We start from the raw sequence: 13,246 nt of genomic DNA, 5'->3' as shown, positions 1-13,246 counted from the left end.
AAAAACAACAAAACCGAACCCACGAGCACGACCCGTGGTCCGATCCTTCATGATTATAGCTTCAATTACTTCACCAAAAGTTTGGAAATAGTCCTTTAAACTTTCTTCATTTGTGTCCCACGAAATCCCACCAATGAACAGCTTCCCATACTCCATTTCCATCCTACACAATCAAAAACTAAAAATCAATAATTTGCTTTCAATTCAACATGTTTCAGCAACTAATCTAGACAAAATTCACAGACAATCCACACTCATAGATCTCATCAAACTCATACATAACAAAAGCACAAACAAAAACAGAACACATATTCATTCAAGACTTTCATCGAACACCTTATCTGCATAACCATCGTATCCCAAATTAACCCATATCAATACAAAAGAATCTCACCAGAAGGTAAACAAGAAATGGGTATTATCAGATTCAATCAAAAAGAATCGGATCTTCCACCGATCGATGCTTGATCAATCAGAACCCATAGAACAAGAAATTAAAGATTTTGATTGCAAAATTCGAACTCAAAAGCATAAATTGATGTTAAATATGGACAATTGATGATTGTATTATTAACCGATTACGAGAAAGGATTGATAATTGAAGATCTGTGATGTTATATATTGTTATTATTATATTATGGATTGAAGATGATGAGATGGCTGTTAAGCTACCTGGTCTCGTCTCTTCACGGGTAAGAAAATGTGGAGACCATGAAAGAATGAAGGGGTGGCTGACTGCAAGCTTTTAAATTACTCATCTCACAAGATTTTCAACTTTTTTTTTAATTTTAATCTTTATTGTCTAGTGAAAATTGGGAATGTTTTTATTTCCTTTTTATACTTTTTTTATAAATATCGCGTACTTTAATTGACGGGTTGAATTATTTAATTTGAACGGGTACATGCGTTAAACATGTTGGCGGGTGAAGTTGTTTAACTAAACGAGTTAGCCAAGTAATGTTGAACACGGCCCATGTTTTATTTGTGTGAAAAACAGCAATCATAGCTAACATACTTTAAATGTATAACCTAAATACGAGTAAAAACAAAAAAAACTCATTTATCTGAATTTATCAAATGGGTAGACAAGTAATACTAAAGTAGTGAACGGGTTAATTGAGTTGGTGGGTTTAAGAAAGTTGGTTAAAAGGGTTAACAAGTCGACTTGTTTAATCAAACAAGTTGGCATGTCGACTTATTTGATTAGACAGTTTAAAAGGTTAACTCAAATACAGCTCATTTGATTTAATATAAATCCAAATATAATATAGGTTCTAAAAGGATTAGACATATGAGCCCAAAACCATATTATATTTGTGTGATGATGTTCAAGACTACTTCCTTAATTTTAATTTTGCAATCGGGTATATAAATAGTTATGAATTATTATATTTTTGATGTTTTTTTATATTAACCCGTTATTTGCAATCGGGTATAAAAAAAGTTATGAAAATTATATTTTTTAAATTAGATTATTAAATAATCTGATTGAACACCTTCCGTAATAATGGCATATTGAATATTTTTTTAAAAATTTTAAACAACTAGATTAATTTGATTTTTGAAAGTTAAAAACGGTGCGTTACCTATTTATCGTATTATTATAACACAAGTCACAACGACCACACTTTTGCGGTGTCGCGCAATCTATTGGCAGATAACATCAATATGAATAAATAAATAACTATTATATATAATAATTTACAAGTTTTGTGCCACAAAGCCCTTATTTAGTCATTTTACGGCATCTTATTAGGAGTATTTTTTTATATATTTTGGCCCATAATTAACATAATGAAAACCAACCGGATGTGAATTTTGTTTTTTGTTCTTTTTTCATTATTTTATTTTAGTTACGGTATCGTGTCGAACTCGACGGAAAACCGACCGAATTCGCATAGACTAATCGCGTTTTGTTTTAGTTTCAGTATCTCAACTAAAACCGACCGAATGCTGATTTTTGTTTTTAAGTTCCGGTACAGTAACGAACATAAAGAAAACCGACTGAATTCATGTATACTCATTTGCCTCAAAGCCCGGGATCGATAACAGTTTGGTTTTACTAACGATCGTTTTTACTGCCCGTACGCCACACCCATTGGTCCACCCCCATTTTTATAATTTTGGTTTGTCTTCGTTTCGATACAATAGCGTATGTAACCGAAACCAACCGAATTTGCGTTGACTTACCGTATCAGTGCTTAAGTTTTACCACTGCCCGTGTTCTACTGACATGCATTGCGCCGAGAAAAATTCTAGTTAATAATAAAATTGAAATCTTGTTTGATTGACAATTCAATAACTTATTATTCTCGTAAATATTTTTAACTATTTCAGCATTCTTATCTTAACCTTTAAAGTTTAAAGTATATACATAGTTTTGAAGCCAAAGATTGGGTCGGATTAATAGCGTAAGGTTAATGCTAAAATTATGAACCAAAAAGAATATTACATGAAATTGTTACGCTTTGCATTCCTTTTCTCTACCACGTGTCATTAATTCTGTAGGTTTTCTTGCACTTTTTCACTCTCTTTTTTGAGAAGACGTATCATATATAGTAACATTAATTGCTCCATCTGCACGTTCTCTAGTATTACTCGATCGTTCCACCTTTGCTTTATTTATACATTTAAATCAATTGACTCGTGTTTTGTTTCTAAATTACTTGATTGTATTACGGTGGTATCTGTGATCGAATTTAATCGGCAACTTGAAGACGACAAGTAGTTGGTGACATTGTGTAGCAGTCTCGAAAATCCTATGTAAATTACGTTAATATTTATATATCAAACTAAAATGAAGAAGTGATGTGCTTGAGAAATTTATTTATTTTTATGTACAAGCTTATTTTATAAAGGTTAAATATGTAGATGTTGAATGTTTGATTAATATTTAAACAAATAGAAAAAGAAGCATGTCGATGGGTCATATGTGACAAACTTATTACTTAAGTTTCGAGAAATAGAAAAGAAATTGTTGTTTGACTTTAGCTCAACTGTTTTTTGGACATTGGGACATTACCAAGTAATGGATCCTTTTATTATATTAACCTAACTAGATTGAGGCCCGTATATTACACGGTTATTGATGAAAATTTTAAATTTTTAACCATTAAATGAATTATAGTTAACAAAATGATCATATATTGTTAATACAATTACAATTTATATGAAAATTATAGAAATTACATAACTAAGATTACAAATATATGTTACATTATATTTGTGATTGTATTGGTTGGTATATATTGTTTATCAAAAATCAAAATCTTTAGTCCATGTTTGCTTGTAACTCTTTATAAGATAACATATGTGTCTGCTTATAACTCTTGATATAGCCATGTATAGTTGTCTCTGTGACAAATAAGGTTATTCAAGTACATACCGCGACCCTAGATAAATTATATTATATATCCATGAAACCAAAAAAAAAAAATTCATACACATAAAATAACATACATTTTGATCAATTAATATATATGATGTCATTTGAGATCATTTGCTCATGTTTATCCCAAAAATAAACATGATTATCCAAAAAAAAAACAGATTACCTGAACTTTGATATATAGTCATCCATAGAATATTTAGAATATGAAATTGATTAATCATGATAAATTATTTGTTGTTATTAATATTCTGCATATGACAAATTTTAATTAGTTTTATATATTAAAATTAACAATTGTATAATCAAGAAACATATAAAACCCAGCTTTAAATATAACAAAAATAATTTGTTTCATTTCATATGAATGAAAAATGACAAAGACATGCTAACATTGAAGTCATGTTAAAATAACAGTAAATTCTTCTTTTAAAAAAAAATTGTGTATAGTTTTATTATTTTGAATATAAACTATAATAGACATTTTAATTATGTACTACCCAACAGGTAACACTAACATAAACCTCAAATCATTGTATTTGTCTAAAAATAAAATTACTAAGTAATATAATATTGAAATGATTTGAATGAATAACTGATGAAAACAATATTCTATGTTTTCATATTCTAAAATGACTTTTTGGAAAGCGAAAATAGTGGAAAGAGATTGAAACATATTATTTTTTTTTGTTTAAAAATTTTAATGTTTTTAATTAAGTAATTTGTCTTATAAGGCATATTAAATTTAATATATTTGAATGTATAAAAAAAAGTATAAATCCAAGTCACAAAATATATGTTTTAGAGCATTTTTGTCTTGAGTTATGAAAGAAAATATTGAAAACTAAATATTGATTTTCTTGTTGCTAACTTTTTTATACTACACAAAAAAGTCATATAAATAAATGATAGATAGTTTTATATAGTAAATCGTTATTCGTATGGATTATAATTATTATATTCAACTTTAATGATTTAATTTTAAACACCGAGATATATATAAAATATATTCTTCATGTTTGCAATATTTATATAAAATGGTTGAAGAAAATTAAGAAAATACACATTTTCCTGAGTTCAAATACATATGAGAAAATTTTAAATCCAAATTTGAAGCCAATCTTATATAAAAAGTTATGTGTTGCTACTCAAATCCCAGTTTAAAAACAAGTTATAGTTTACCTTGATTTTAATTACCTATAATTTTAAAATTTTATTCTAATAGGTTTGCAACATCAATTTTGATATTTCCTTACTTTATTATATTTCACCATTAATGTTAATGAATGAATTAAATAGGATTTACATTCAAGAAAAAATAAACTTCAATATATATATTAAAATGACTTAAATATAAGGATCAATATTGAAATATTAAAAAAAATATGAAGAGGGCTATAAAGAGTGACAAGTGGCAAAAATAGTTAGTCATTTATTATAATAGATAAATTTTAAAATTAAAAAAAAAGTAATGGAATTGTTTAAGGTGATTTATAATCTTTGAATACATCAAACATTATTAAGTTTTCTCTTAAACCACATATGTTGATTTAATGTGAGACTCATTTGTTCATTATCTACAACTTAAAAATGCTACATATGATTTTTTAAAAGTGTTGGGATTATTAAATTTTAAAATATAACAAGATTATGAAATCTATGTAGTTTATATTACTTGAATCGTGTAACAAACAACTTAGTGTGTAGAAATGAATTTATAAAACTTTTGGGACACAAATTTGTGAAAATTCACATAGTTGTCTTAAGTTATGTCATTCTTGGGAAATCAAATATTAAAGACAAAATGGCAAAAGACGTCCTTTATGTTTGATCGGTTTTTTCAGTGGACGTCCTTTATCGAAACCAATAGCAGAAAACATCATTTATTTTTCAAAACCCTATCACATTATGTCCTTTAGAGCCCTAACTCCGTTAACTTTTCTCATTAAATATGATAATGTGCAATACACATGAGGGTATTTTAGTCATCCGCCCTCACAGATTAAATAATATTAACTTTAAACCATTCACCACCAGATCCACAACCTTTGATTAACAACAAACAAACAAATTATCCATCAAACAGACCACCACCGCACCATCGAACCACCACCACCGCCGGCGAGCGATTCCGACTCCGACGACGACTTCCGTCCACCTCTCGTTCAAAAAACCGCCTGAAACAAGACTCCGTCATCCTCTCCACACTCAGATCCTTAACCGAAACCACCAGATCTTCATCCTCCGCTTCCAAAACCCTAACCCTAGCCGACCTCACTCGCATCCACCTGCCGTGAAGTCTCCGATCTCCCCTTAGTCCTCCGTCCAAAACAAAAACCTAACCATAGCCATCTCCTTTACCAAATCCATCCTCAACGGCAACGACTTCTCATTCAACGTCCCCTCACGTCCGTGTATGGTGTATTATTGCGACGGCTAAAGGGCAGCCGGATGTTGCGACGAGGTTGTTTTTGAGGAAGATGAAGATGCAATTGAAGTTGCTGGTTTTGGCTCTTGTGGATAGTGATCCGTAATTCCGTACGGGTTAAAGATAATGTCGGAATTTGACGACGGATATTAAGTGGTCGAGAGGGGGGGGGGGGAGGGGGGGGGGGGGGGGGGGGGGGGGGGAAGAGCAGAGCAGAGAGAGAGGTGCATATATATATACTTAATATTATTTTTATTTTTAATAGTAGAATGACTAAAATACCCTCATGTGCATTGCACAATGACCATATTTAACGAGAAAAATTAACGGAGTTAGGGCTAAAGGACATAATGTGATAGCGTTTTGAAAAATAAAGGATGTTTTCTGCTACTTGGTTTCGATAAAGGACGTCCACTGAAAAATCGATCAAACGTCTTTTGCCATTTTGTCAATATTAAAAGGTACGTAGACATGAATGATTATATATGTACAGAAAATTAACAAAAGTAAGTCCAGACAGAAAAGGAGACATATTTATGTTGGGGGCGGCGACAAAGCGATAGGAAGAAGTAAAGGGAGATCTAACAATATTAACTAGTATTTTGCAAGATGCGGTCACGTCAGATTTGTGTATGTACCCGTCACGTTGTGACGATGCACAATGTGGGTTCAGTTGGAATGGGTTATGTATATTAAGATAACGGCACTAAATTTAAAACAATTAACATACTAATAAGATCGTAACAATAACAACACAAATTTTCCCGCATGCATTGAGCGGAGAATTTGGTCGGTAAAACCAGAGCGTTATAGCTATGAGTAAACACGAATTCGGTCGGTATTGGCTACGTTTGTTACGCTACCGAGAACTAAAATATTTAAACCCAAGCATTGTCGGTCTCGGGCGTGGCGCCGGTAAGTCGACGTGAACAATCGTTTAATTATCATTTAAAAAAAGTAAATTGTTTTGCCCAGTCACACGTTACCAAGTGGACCAATCATCTAGGGCGTTGGTAAAACCCGATCGATATCAGTCTCGGACACCGTGGCTGTGTTTTGAGGCGAATTCAGTAAATTTCTGTTACGTGACTTATCGGTCGGTATATTCATACCGGTCATTTGTAAAACCTAAGCGTTGTTGGTTCTGAGCGTATCGACGAAGAATGAAAAAAAAATACATGAATTGCTTGTCCCAATTACATTGTGCCAAGTGGGCCAATCGGAACCTGTTGTTGTAATATGACACCAAAGTTATACTTTGTTATATATAAAATAAAATATACCACAAACCTATGAAATTTTATAGTGCCCTCTTTTATATAATAAAAAAATATTTAGAATCTTTTATATAATAAATAAAGGTATAAAGTATATATATGCCAAAGTTGCACTTCAATTTGATAATCTGAAGCATAACCTAAATGTCCTTAATTAGCATGTTCTTAGTATATTTCTACATTTGTTTTAGTTGAATATTTAATTAGCCAACACTTAGCATGCACTTAATGCATATTTCTGCATTTCCCTAGTAGCAAAACATGCCTTTTCTCTTTGTGAAGCATTATCTTTTTTTCTAGTTTTTTCATCTTGGTTTGTCATTAGTATCTTATGATAGCCTTTCTAGGTATCTAGATATCATTTGAGTTGGAAACCATATTCAGATTCCATCTTTTGTGAAGTTTTAGTGGTGTAGTAATTCTTAGGCCATGCTTTGTTGATTCGCGCTCCCATCTAGCACCCAATTATTTTCCTAGATTATTCGTCTATCAAAAGGATGTACGTTTCATGTGAGGTTCACTAAACTAGCGGGCAAACTAGTCATGTCTGAGGGCGCCCATGCCAAACACACCCATGTCTTTCCTTAAAAGCTCTTTGAATAGGACCTTCATGTAACACATGATAGGTTCTGCCCAGTTTTAACGAATTGGCCCGGATGTTTGGGTAATCTAAAGAACCTACCTAGACATTTCTAATGCTCTTTCCATCTTTGTGTGTTACATGACACCGTGTATGGACAATCATTTGTGCTTAAAGGCATTAAAGTGGGTCTTTGTCCCATATGAGCTTTTTAGGGTGCAATGTATGTACTAGTAAAACATATCTTCATAACTCTATCTACATGACCATGTGGGTTTTTGGTAAACCCTACCGTTAAGTTTCGATAATAAATAAAAAGTGTTTTGAATGTAAAAGTTGATATGATAAATCATTCGTAAAATTGAAAAGGTAAAGAAACATGTATTCGGATTTAGAAGTATGAAAATTCCAATTGAGTCATTAACTTAGCCATGCTTCATAATTGGAAAAACGATAACTTCTTATTAAAACTAGTAACATTGGAGATATATAAACTCCTTAACTATAACTTTTATTCATAAATTAAACATTTAAAAAGAAAAACATGGAATGCGGTGAACGTGGATCGAACACGTGACCTTCAGATCTTCAGTCTGACGCTCTCCCAACTGAGCTATCCCCGCTTGATAACAAGTTCACTACCAAATCGATTTAAAGCTTGTTACATATATGTAGCCTATCTTAAATGAGTATTATTCCTGCAGGCATTTTTTCATCTCTAATATAGTTATTCTAATACAATGCTGTAAGTTCAATAATCATTTCAATAAAGAACAGTGAAGGGTGTTGATCGAGTCAAATAAGTTAAACTTCGGGTTATTTGAATTTCAATATGTGAAAGCTATATATACTTGAATTCAACTTATGATTTTAATAAACCATTTAGAATAACTTATTCGAATTCGAGTTTATTCGAATAAAGTAAATAAATTACACAAAACTAATAGAATCAGAGTAAACGCGCATAACAAGCTTTTTTTAGGACAGGGGAAGATGCAAGTAAATACTTTATCAAGCATAATTCATTCTTTGAACCTTTCATACAATTGAGCATCACACTTGGAAGCTGCAACATCCCTGTTGTATAACTACTGTAGTCTACCTGAGTAGGCATTATCCTGCAAGAATACCTAACTGACATTAAAATGCAAAACTATATATGAGATTTCAAGACGGGCAATATGATACATACACGTGTAGTTGCTATGATTTGAAGAGTCTCGGGCAGCTCCTAATCAGTTCAAAAGCACAAGATAACACAATACCATTGGGTAAATCTATGGCCGATAATTGAAGAGCCATGACACAAGGAAAGGCGGTAGAGAACGGACCTTTTGTTAGCAACACCTTTTATCAACTACAAGAAAAGAATGTTATCATATTATTATTTAAAAGAAAACAGAGAGAGAGAGACTATGTGTAAGTTAAACTTCAAAGACACAATATAGCATTAATTACCTTGCAGTCATGAAAATTCAAGCGACGTTGTTGAAGTTTTGGAAGAGAACCTAGAAGCTCAATGATTGTACTAGAACTATAATGAGAATTCATCATAGACTCATAGTGTCAAAATTACACAATGGCGAAGTAATATTTTCAGATTTTCAAGTTTTGCAATCTCATCTTGTTTTAGTTTGCATTAGTAAAAACTATGATGAGAATTCATCTGTATTTTATTTTTAATATTTCATTATTTTTTTTATTTATAAAGATTTTTTATATCTTGAATGATGTTTCTTCCCATGTCAACATTTTGCTCGAGTAGATTATTTCTCGCCCTCCAAATACTTCCAAATGTGATCGAAGCTATATAAGTCATGATTTGCTTAGCTTTAGTCTCAGTTACGAGTACGAATTAAACAACACATCCATCCTTTACCGAATTTCCAAACAATAAAGATGTTTTACACCAAGTAAACGATTGCAAATTGATGAACAAACAATTAATGTCCAAAGTAAGAAACCAAACATAAACTAGATACATAGTGGAGTAACAAACACATGTTTGTTTCTCCTTAAACAATGAGGCCATAAATTTATACACTGTAATAATTTTATTTTTTTCCATTTCAAAATTCTATTCAAATTCTTTTTTTTACCAAGTGATTTTGTTGGTTTTCCTTTTTGAAATTGATATTTTTAGATTGCATTATATCTAATCTCGTAAAATAGGGGGGGGGGGGGTAAACGATTCAATGAGGCTATAAATCCATACGGAAAATAAAAGACGAGGTCAAAAGACCTAAAACTAATATACATTGATATCAACATCGGGGTAGGCTCGTTGGAGCTTCAACAGCTTTCTAGCAAACAAACCAGGCACTATGAACGAGAGGGTGCGAATATCAATCTTTTTTAGAAAAGCGGAAGACGAGAGTAAACAAACAAATAATCTTCATTCACTGAACCTTTCGAATAATTAAACACCACCCTTCGAATCTGCAACGGGCCCATTGTGTTGTAGTCCACCTCTGGAGAACTAACTGCAGGCGTTGGGTTATCATCCTGCAAGAAAAACTAGCATTTGAACACAAAACTACATATATATGAAATGTATATGATACGTACATATTCAGATGCTGTGATTTCAAGGGTCTGCATATTCGGGGAGCATCTAATCAATTCCAAAGCACATGATAACATAATACCATTGCCTAAATAAATTCCTGTTAACTTAAGAGCCTTGAGGCATGGAAAGGCGGTAGACGACCTCTTTCCACCACCATCTTTTGTGAAAGACTGTAAGAAAGCCATAAAATTTTAGTACAACCATTTTAGATTATATTGAGTTATTCGTAATATGAAAAACGAGACGAAACTTAGCCTTACCTTGCACTTTGTAAAATCCAAGTGAAGCTCTTGAATTTTGGAAGAGATCCCACAAGCTCAAAGATGCTACTGCAACTTGTGATCGTCGTATACCGAAGATTAAACAAGTGCAAGGACAATGTTTTGAGATTTGCAAGCTTTACAAGCTCGTCTACCTTCACTTTGCCGGGAGGAAAGTTAAAACCCAAGTTCAAGATCTCAAGTGCGGGACAACTGGTTAAAAACTCCCCAAATTTCTTGATTTTATGTAGTTTGAGGAGAGACAACTCTAAGCTTACTAAATTTGGAAAACCATGAAAACTAGCAGGAGGACCGAAACAACAACAAACAAGCTTCAAATGTTTTAACTCCAAACAAGAGAAAATATGGGTAGGCAGCTTAAGTGGCGGCCCGTAATTCTCCTTCCAAATAGTGATATCTTTAACTCCTTTGCTCGACAAGAACAAAAGCCAATGGTTAATATCTTCAACGTCTAATAACCCGTCGCCCTCTTCTACGTAGAGCACAAACTTTGTTATGGCGCCTTTAATATGAAGAAGAAGCCTACCGATAATTTTCCCGTAGTTTTTTTCACCTCCTTTTTCTAATAAATATTTAAAGAAGTTGTCATCAAATACGAGTTGACTAAGCATAGTCCAATTATACCTCCAACTTCTCGCCAAGATAGATGTCCTGACTGCATCTTGTAATGGCAACAACCGTTCCATAATATTATTTATCACAATATCTGGCATGTTGCTAATAAAATCTTCTTTCCCTTGAACCACTTCCACTATTCTAATAGTAAGAAGGAAAATATTAATCATAAACACAAAACAGATGTTACAACAAGTGTTCCAAAAACTTAACAATTCTAATAATAAAACATATATTAATTATTATTTTTTTCATAAATCAGGTAATTAACATTCAACTACTACAAAGCGATTACAATAAAGTGGCAGGCAAACGGGCAACAAGCTGCACCGCAACCTCCTTTTGAATAGCAAAGTCAATCCTACTAAAAATGAAGCTTTGAGACCTAGGAGCTGAAGAGGTTCCGTGTACGACACGCTGAACCCTACACAAAAAATTTCACAGCCTCCTAACCCTAATTAATTAAAATACTGAAAATTGAAAATACCTTCTTTCGGTTAGTACGGAATTCGTATTGGATCAAGTGGTTTGTACGTATTATTGTCTTATTGATTAGGTTTATTTTGATTTTTTTTGTTTATAAAGGTTTTTGTTGCATGATTGGCCCACAGTTCCATTTAACTGGGCCTAAGTTTCTGGTAGTAATATCAAAGTACTAAACATATAAAATAATAAGGAATGTAATCCAAGTTAATAAGTTATGGGTATATGTTTTTATTAATCTCAAATCTCAACTATCGTCTTTTGGTCGCTGTCGGTCTCAACTAACGAATTAATTGCTGGCGGTCCTAACTTTTAACGTATTTGTTCCCAACGGTCCACGACTAATAGAATCTTAACGTCGTTAGTTGCAGGTCGCCGGAAAAACGTTATTGACCGAAAAACTCACATTTTTTCAGGAAAACACCACCTGAACACCGCCACCACCACCGTTTGACTCACCACCAACCAACCACCACCACTTGAGCACCACCAACCGATTCCGACGATGGTTCTAGGGTTCCGGTGACTTCAATAATTGGGGCTTTAACTAGAAAAAGGTTTCTAAAAATCTGTTACGAAATTATAAAGATGTTTAGGACGAAAATGTTGAGTTTTTCGAAAAAAATGTGAGCTTTACGGCCAAAAACGTATTTCCGGCAACCTGCAACTAACGGCGTTAGGGTTTTGTTAGTCGAGGAGCATTGGGAACAAGTACGTTATAAGTTGGGACCGTCAGCAACCAATTCATTAGTTGGGACCAACAGCGACTAAAGTCGATAGTTAGGATTAATAAAAACCAATATACCTAAGTTATGGTTTGGTTAACAAGGGCTCAAGGATAACATATTGGTGTGGTATAGTAATTCGGTTATGACATAAAAACATAAACAAATCGAACAATAATAACCGGATATGATTTCATTGTAGTTGTATTTGTTTAAATAACGGAAATAACTAAACAGAAGTGTCTTAAAACCGATATATATAATATTTTTTCTAAAGCAATGTATTATATGTCAAATAATTTCTATTACGAGCTTGACTCATCATCAATCTGTATATCATTGAGCAACACACACAACACTTTGTCGACAAGACCCATTCAAAAGTGGACCGTGTCTTGAATGGCTTAGGCTTAGGATTAGTTGTACCCTCTTGCAAAACCAAATTGCACCCTTCCAAGGCGAGACTTTAAACACCGCTTTATCTCCCACAGTGTAACATTGGTACTTTTCGAATGGTAGTTTGTTTATTTGAATTGTTATTGATCGTTTTACAATGCTACTAGGCAAGGTAAGTAAACTGGTCGAAATGTGTATACGAATCTGTTAGTTTTCACTAAAAGGTCATTTGATCCCTGGGTTTCAAGTATACCAACGTTTAGGACAAAATTTTCACATTGCACGTTCCCCGGCCAGGCCTAATTGGATGTTATAAATGAAAATTTGTTTTTGGCTGGCGATGCCATTACTTTAAATAAATAAAAACAAATGTAAATTAACATTTAAAAAAAGAAAACATGAAATGCGGTGAACGTGGATCGAACACGTGACCTTCAGATCTTCAGTCTGACGCTCTCCCAACTGAGCTATCCCCGCAACTTACTTGTCAGTCCGCTTAATGAT

General features: G+C 32.8%; 2 non-coding genes and 1 pseudogene across 2 annotated transcripts; all 3 read right to left on the bottom strand.

The window, feature by feature from the left end:
- Positions 1-8,223: 8,223 nt before the first annotated feature.
- TRNAF-GAA (transfer RNA phenylalanine (anticodon GAA)) lies at positions 8,224-8,296 on the bottom strand. The gene has a single exon. It is a non-coding gene; the product is annotated as a tRNA-Phe (tRNA).
- Positions 8,297-10,433: 2,137 nt separating this feature from the next.
- LOC143595443 (F-box/FBD/LRR-repeat protein At1g13570-like) lies at positions 10,434-11,308 on the bottom strand (annotated as a pseudogene).
- Positions 11,309-13,146: 1,838 nt separating this feature from the next.
- On the bottom strand, positions 13,147-13,219 carry TRNAF-GAA (transfer RNA phenylalanine (anticodon GAA)). Its single transcript has one exon. It is a non-coding gene; the product is annotated as a tRNA-Phe (tRNA).
- Positions 13,220-13,246: the final 27 nt, after the last annotated feature.

The sequence above is a fragment of the Bidens hawaiensis genome, unplaced genomic scaffold (assembly GCF_021521415.1).
Source record: "Bidens hawaiensis isolate Kalapana, Puna unplaced genomic scaffold, B.hawaiensis_p1.1 tig00045214_1, whole genome shotgun sequence".
Classification (NCBI taxonomy): domain Eukaryota; kingdom Viridiplantae; phylum Streptophyta; class Magnoliopsida; order Asterales; family Asteraceae; genus Bidens; species Bidens hawaiensis.
Note: the sequence above shows the minus strand (reverse complement) of the source record. Positions and strands in the feature narration are given on the sequence as shown.